Source organism: Castanea sativa, chromosome 9 (assembly GCF_040712315.1).
Source record: "Castanea sativa cultivar Marrone di Chiusa Pesio chromosome 9, ASM4071231v1".
NCBI lineage: Eukaryota > Viridiplantae > Streptophyta > Magnoliopsida > Fagales > Fagaceae > Castanea > Castanea sativa.
The window spans coordinates 43,687,393-43,695,621 of NC_134021.1; the positions used below are offsets into that span (position 1 = coordinate 43,687,393).

Here is an 8,229-nt window from a genome sequence, read left to right on the forward strand (position 1 = left end):
GGATTTTGGAAAGAACATCTCAATCTTATGAAAGCAAATACACATTTTCATTATGGTTGTCTTTTCTACCAAGGCAATTGGGTAATGATTTGCCAAACTCAACATTCCTCTCTTCTTTTATACCAACATTCCTCTCTTCTTTTGGTCAACCTTACATTATATCTTTGTTCTATCTCTATCTATTTATTATGGATTTCCGTTTAATTTCTCTTCAGTACGATACAACCTAAAATAATGCAGGAGGCCGAGGATCATGACTTGGCATTCAATTATATTGGTGGGATCTTTTTCAGTTTTATGGCAATTGGCAAAGCATCTCTTTCCTTGTGATGCAAGTAAATTTAACGAGTCTCCTTTCACTAACAAAATACAATAATAAATATGAGAAATGATATGTCCACAACATTTTCACAACATTTTTACAACAAATCCTAAGTGGCAGAATGTTACTGGTTGTTATTGTTGGGGCAAAAAAGTAATCTTAGTGTTAGGTTCAAATTTGAACCAATAACAACTAACCACTTATGATTTGTTGTAAAAATATTGTAAAAATGTTGTGGACGTAGCACCGCTCAATAAATATAGCTGAGAGTTTGGCCTTATCCTTCAAAGCAAGGCAGAACTTTTCCACCCCTAGTTTATTCTCTATCGACCTGTACAAAATGCTATGTTGGTGATTATTAGGTCATTTGTCATTTCTGTGCATACTGCCAATTTTTATATCTTGTACCCGGCATATATGCCGGGTGTGAGACACAGGGGCGAGCCCCACAGTGTGTGGGGCCCGCCCCTGTGTGAGACACCCGGCATATATGCCGGGTGCAGGATATACCACCTCGCATACTGCATTGAAAAGTACAAATAGTGGGCATATTTCAACAGACTCTCGATATTTTATTTTATAGTTCTTTTTTTTCTTTTCTTTTTTTTTTCTTTTCTTTCTTTCTAATACGACTTAACCACAAGTATAGAAAACGTCAATAATGTTGACATAGGTAAGAAATGCATTTTGTGTTCCATTAATTGCAACTTAACACATGTCAAGTATATATATATATCAAATATGTGACAAATTAAAACTGGTAGGGTAGTATAGATGAGAATATATATAGTGTTTCCACTCTATATAACATCACACTCCTGTATGAAGTGGAAATATGGCATCTTTATATACCATTGATTATAGCTTAACACATGTCGAATATATGTATATCAAATATGTGACAATAAAGTTTGTAGAATATAAATGAGAGGATATATGGTGTTTCCACTCCACACAACATCACACTCTTGTATGAAGTAAAAACATAATATTCTTACACAATTATAACTTATAGTGAAAAAAAACAATTGTATGACATAATATTTTTATTCCATTCTTTGAGTGGTACGTACATGCTCCCAAATATGGACATTTTTCCATTCACTCTTATAAAATACTTCTTGTTGTTATTTTCTCTCTCTCTTTTCTTTTATTCTCTTTGGTTAAAGGATGCTTCTAGAATAGTTGCTATTCATTTAATAGTTCAATTTTTTGGCTTTTGATACCATTTAACCACTTTGAATAATAATTAAAAAAAAAAAAAAACTATACTACTATTTAACCACTTGTATACTAAAACTTCAATGTTTATGTTGATAAAAAGACAATTTTCTGTTCTACTTTTTGTTCTACCAATCACGACATACTTTGTTCGTTAATTTTTTCTCATAATATAACTATAGTTTAAAATGGATAATAAAAATAAGATATATGGCATCTAGCAGTCTGTATGATATAAACTATAAAAAGTGGAACACTACCAACAAGACAGGAATTTTATTCCTTTCTTTGTATGGTGTACTTATGTTAGCCAAATAGAGGGCATTTTTCACCTGATTCTTAAATAGAATATTTGATATTCTCAAAAAATAAAAATAAAAATAAAAAAAGAAGAAGGAGAAGAAGAAAAAGATATTCCATTTTTTAGTTATTATTTTGTTTATAGCGTTTTGATACCATTTAACTTCTTTTTTCTTTTTTCTTTTTTTTGAGAAAATGATACCATTTAACTAGAGTACACAAAACTTCAATGTTAACATTTGTTTTAAAAAAAAAAGTGTCTTTTATGATATGGCCATACTTTCCAAGTAGCGACATTTTCAACTGAACCCAGTGGAGTTGACCGAGTAGTTGGGTACTCGGTCTCAAAGTGATTGTCTTGGATTTGACTATGAGCTCCCTAGTTCAAGTCCGGACTCCAGCACTTTGAAAAAACTTTCTAGACCAGTGATTTACCCTGCTATGGGTCTATCCATCACGAACATTAACTAGTCTAACATTAACTAGTCTCTAGTTGAAAGTTTCAAGGAAACATAGTAAAAAAAATATATATATATTTTCAACTGTCTTTTAAAGAATAGTCGATAATTCACTTCTTCGTTCATAGAGTATAAAGAACTTAGACTTTCACATTGAAGAAAGGCGTCTTTCATTGTTTGGTATGGCCAAGTTTTCACTTTAATCCGCCCTTTCTGCTTTCTGAAAAAGAATGAGAACTAACCGGTATATTATTTTCATTAACCAGTAGATAATTTTCATAAAGTTATAAGTTTCTCTCCACTTTTAAAAAGTCATAAGGAGATCATTTTAATTCTAACACATTGAATTGCTTTATAACGTAAAACTGAAAAATTAGCCAACTCTTTAAATATTTTGATGATGTTGACTCGTTTGCTACTGTTGTCCGTTTCCCCCAATTAGAATTTCATAAATGCTTGGTCGCTCTTGTTAGAAAATGGTCAGGACTCAGGAGATTGAGCTTCACTACACAAAATATTTGAGCAAAACACAGCCAAGGCATAAGCAGAACCTCCACTCCCAGCTTGGGATTTGTATGGACCTTTATTGGTGTCACTTTCTGGATATTAAAAAAAAAAACTTAATGCTGTTCAAATGGACAAATTTTTAGTTGCGAGGATGGAAATGGATTCCTTTGTCTACCATAGTTTCCTTTGCAGTAAAACATTGGCTTCTTGCCAGATTCTTCTAATGCCTGTGCGGTAAAAATCACTCTTTATAAAGCCAAAAGCCTAAGACATTCTCCATCAAATTATTCTCAACTTTCTATGTATACTTACAGAACAAGATGAGGCTTCAAAATATGCTTCTCATAATCAGAGCAGTGTTTCTTCTCACGATCATCCATGCATATGCACCTGAGGCTAGCAGAATCTTCCATAGAGAAGAGCAAAATATAGTTAATAAAAACCATTTGTTTGAGTCACTGCAAGGTCAAGTCACTCCATCATCTATCCGTCAAAAGACCTTAGCCAGCCACAGTGTCTCTCCTTTGAGACACCAAGTCCCTCCCTCGGAGCCCAATCCGCCCACTTATATCCCTTCTCCAAGATTCAGTCAAAGGACCTTTGTGAGCCATAACACTGCTCCATTGCTAGGTTCACATCAGAAGAGACCTCCACCTCCCCCAATGCTCAATGGGGGCACTTCCAGCCCCTAGCTTGCTAGGAGCCCTGATTCAACAATCAGCTAAAGGGGTTCACAAATCGCAACAATAAGCAACAGCAAATGAATTTGTCCTAGTAATGAATAAGCAGTAGCATATGACATATGACTATAGACCAGGTACAAAAGGAAAGGCAGCACAATTGGAAACTTATGTCAAAGTAAATGCCATTGTAGTTGCTGCTTTTATATCACTATTAGCATAACATATTTTCTTCTTTCTGACCTTTTGGAGTAAATCTTAATCTGTTTAAATTTCTACAGAATATTGATCAAAGTAGATTCAATGGCCAATCTCTCTCTCTTAAACAATCACCCTCGGGAAATTCCACTTTCACATACTTGTCAAAAGAAGCATAAAACATCTTGACAGCCTTTGACATCTAGCTGAAAATCATCAAATGATTTTTTTTCAATATAATTCATACGGTCCACTTAAAATAACAGCTGTGTTGTATGATGCACCCTCCACATCAGGCCTTTGTCATTGCAATTTGTCTCATTTGGTACATCAACTGCTGAGGGCTTATAATCCCTCCCCTAGCCCACTTTAACAATCAGCTAAACGGGCTTCACAGACTAAAACTTAAAAGAATTAGAAATAGCAAATGAAACTATCCAAGCAATGAATAAGCATTAGTAGATGACATTGACTATAGAACAGGTAACCCCCCAAAAAATGTAGGCCGCTCAATCTTGTTAGACAAATATAGTGCCTCAACAGCTCAATTAGAAGATTTTAATTGGAAACATATGTCAAAGAAAATGGCATTGTAGTCGCTGGCTTGCTGCTTTTATACCAGTATTAGTAGATTAAATGTTCTTTCTCTGAACTTTTGCTGGCTCAGTGGTTGCTGGAGCCAACAAAGCTCAAGTGTTATTATATGCACAGAAAAACAGCTCAAAAACCAAGCTAAATGAAAGCTTCAAACCGTCCTTTTATGCATCCAACCTGCATCAATATATCATTCTTTCTTATTTTTTTATCTGAGGAAAAATTATAAAGCGTAAAAGAAGTAGAAAGTTGAAAATGGAGAGAGGGATTGCAGTTTTGGATTGACGAAGGCTGAGAAGTTTTGTAGCTTCTGAGCTTGTCACAACTCTGGAAATTGTATAAGGTAGTTTATTTATTAATTCCAGTGAATTTCAATGTTTTAGCCCATTGGAGGATACCCAAAAAGACTAGGTAAATAAAAGAGTACAATCTTCGATATTAAAAACTAGAAGCAGAGAGTTAAAACAAAAAGGATCCCAACTTTAGATAAGTAGAAATGTCAGCTAATAATGACCATTTAATAGATTAACAGCTGATAGCAAAGTTCAGTACTACGCCAAGTTTAGGAGTAATTAATCAGTACAATCTAACCCAAATGCATAAGGCCGAGGACCATGGCTGCCCCTACAATTCTTTTTTAGGCCATTGAAAAGGCATGGAAGAGAAATGATATATATGACTGATACAAAGTATATTCTTCGAATTTATTGGTGGGATCTTTTTCCTTCAGATTGCAAGACTTCTCTTTCCCTTTGATGTGACTAAAAGATTAAGGAGTTAAAGTTCAACACATACTCTGGTTCATAAAAGACTAGTGAGATCATTCTTGATTCAATCATAAATAGATAATGTATAAGACTGTGATTTTTGTAAAGCATGGATCACTTTTGATGCTAATTGACTACTGTATATTATGAGTCCTGTTAATTAATGCCATTAGTACAATTGTTAATAACCATTTTAGGAAAGTTTCAACACTACTTTCATGGGAAATATAAAAGGCCGTAGAAACAAATTTTTTTTTTTCTTGTAAAAAGTTTCTTGAAATAGTTCATATACTAATGACCTTAGGGCATCCGTTAACATTTTCCTTTATAATTATATTATCTATCTATAAACTATCTAATTATAATCACCTTTTCTTTCCCAAATGTTTTTTTCTTTGAATACTTAAAAAAGAACAGAGGGAGCTGACTACATCTATCTGCTTTCTCAAAAAGAAAACAACAACAGGGGAAAAGACTTGAGCTATATATTTGAACACTTAGAAACCCAATCTTTGAAACATGGGTTCTATATACCCATCAAAATAAATTTGTATAAAAAAGAGCAGATTACATGCAATCAAAGAATTTGATCACCTTCCACAACAAGACCCAAATTTGCATATACCAGGAGGATTTCGAATCAAAGCAGAGAGGGCAGAGTGTTATTAGTATTACCTTGGCTCATTGGAAGCGCTCTGAGAGAGAGAGAGAGAGAGAAAGTTGAAATGTACATCAAGAGGGACTGTGGTATTGGATCGACAAATACTTCACAGGTTCCGAGTTTCTTGTGGCTCTGAAAATTGTTTAGGGTAGTTTATTTACTAATTTTAGTGAATTTCAAAGTATTTCCCTTTGGAAGATTCCTGGAAAGGACAAGACAAATAGAAAAGAGTAATTAAAATGCGCTATATTAAAAACGCACACACACTAGAAGTGAAGAGCTAAACGAAAAGGATTTCAACTTGGGAAGAACTAGAAATGTCAGCTAATGTCAACCCTTTAATATATGGCTCAACAGCTCATAAGCAAAGTTTGAAGGAAAACTTCATTGCCAAGCCAAGTTTTGGTGTAATTATTCAGTACTATCTATTCCAAATGCATAAGGTCAAGGATCATGGCTGGGCATACAGACAAACAGTTCTTTTTTAGGTCATTGAAAACGCATGCAAAAGAAATGAAATGACTAAGGAAAGATACAAAGTATATTCTTAAATTTTGAAGGTGGAATCTTTTTCCTTTAGATTGAAAGAAAACTCTTACATTTTGATGTAAGTGTAAGCTTTAACAGTTCAAGTTCAACACAAACTCTACTTCACAATGAACTGGTGAGATCACTCTTGACAGTTGACACTTTTATAAATGGATAATGTATAGTATTATGATTTATGGAAAGCATGGATTACTTTTCATTCTAATTGACTACCATATATTTTATCATCCATCTACAATTCTATCTATATATCAGTACCAAGTGCTTCCTCAGAACCTCAAACAACAACAGGGGGATAGGATTTGAGATATCATGTAGAACACTTAAATATTCAATTTTGAAACATGGGTTATTCATAAAATCAAAAATAAACAAGACCCATCAAAATCAATTTGAATAAAAAAGAACAGATTGACATGAAATCAAAACTTTGATCATATTCCTCCACAAAACCCATATATGGATATCGCAAAATGAAACAACACTCCATTGAAATAAATGTGTACCCAGAAAATTGAAGAAGATCTCAAATAGAAGCAGAGAGGGGAGAGTGTTGTTACCTTGGCTCATTCGAATTTGAAAGTTCTCAGCGAGAGAAAGAGATAAACGGAAGTTTTATTTATTTATTTATTTCTGTCTTCTGGATTGGTAAAGACGTGAAAGATAAACGGGTTCCAATTTCCGAAGCAAGATGAGTCTTAAATTAGTCCCTATTGAAGTTTGAGACTGCTCCTGAAGTTCTTTAAAATTATAAATTAGCCCCTATTGAAATCCCCAAAATGAAATTACTCTACTCTTTTTTTTATAGGGAATTACTTTTACTCTACTCTTAAGTCTCTTTTTTTTCTTCTTTGAGAAGGAAAAAAAAAAAAAGACTTTAGAGTAGAGTAATTCCCTATTTAAAAACTGCTTCAAGAAACACAAAGGCGCAAAGCCCTTTTTTTTTCTTTTTTTTTCATGAACGGAAAAAATGATAGAGGTCAACTAACGTGGTAATCTTATCTGAGTGTGATTATAATAGTACCTTACTTGCCGGGTCTGAGATTTCGTTGGAGTGCAAGAGGATCACGAAGCAACTCAAGTGAGTCCATATTTAGACTTGAACCTTAAATCTCACACTTAACGTATCTTGTGCATCGCCCAAAACCACTAGACCACATCCCTTGATGGTAAAGCCCATATGCAAGTATACAACGTTATAGGATCTTACAATTTTTCCTATAAATGTGTAGGCTATTTTAGGAAGACTGAATTTGAATAAATTTTATTAAGAATAAAAGAGGTAATTACACTTCCTTTTTTAATATTTTTGAAGAATTGAACTCACTATCCAACCTCAAACACCTCAACGTTGAAAAATTGTACCTGAGACCTATCATCCCAAACCCATTGTTTTCTAACAATTCTGATGCACAAATTTTCTAGTCTTTGAATCAATAACAATTTTCGGAAAAGGTACTCTTGTTTGACACCGTTTTTTTATTTTGGCAATGCTAGATATTTCTGTTAGTAATTGACATTTTATAATATTTAATATGTTTTTCAGCCTACAATAATGAATTTCTTATAATTTAGAGTTAGTATTTTATGAACTAGTATTTGTTATTGCAATTTTTTCTAAAAGCAACGAGGCTTTAGCGTTTACTGTGGAAATGTTTACACACTTAATAATGAACGAAAACAGAAATGAAGCAAATAAAATAAAATAAAATAAAATAAAATGTTGAACTAGGACTAAATTGAGCTATAAAAGAAGGTTGTTAACTAGTTATTTTAAATTGGTGGCCTAAATTTGGTAACACAATCTGAACTCATTCACTCGTTTAAAGGAAAATGTATCTAACGTATCAGGCTTATGAGACATCTCTCTCAGATAAAGGTGGGTTCTACATTTGTGAGATCCAATCTCATGTGAAATGGACATTACATACGACTAAAGTTGGTTTCGAGTTTTGACTAAATATTTAATCAA

At 33.4% G+C, this 8,229-nt stretch overlaps 1 long non-coding RNA gene across 2 annotated transcripts; it reads right to left on the reverse strand.

Moving 5' to 3' along the window:
• Positions 1 to 2,944: 2,944 nt before the first annotated feature.
• On the reverse strand, positions 2,945 to 6,954 carry LOC142609958 (uncharacterized). 2 transcript variants are annotated; one of them, XR_012839727.1, is made up of 3 exons: positions 6,818 to 6,954; positions 5,723 to 5,910; positions 2,945 to 4,457 (listed from the first exon to the last, which is right to left on the reverse strand). It is a non-coding gene; the product is annotated as an uncharacterized LOC142609958 (long non-coding RNA). The 2 variants fall into 2 exon arrangements; XR_012839726.1 differs by having other exon boundaries at positions 2,945 to 5,910.
• Between the last annotated feature and the right edge of the window lie 1,275 nt (positions 6,955 to 8,229).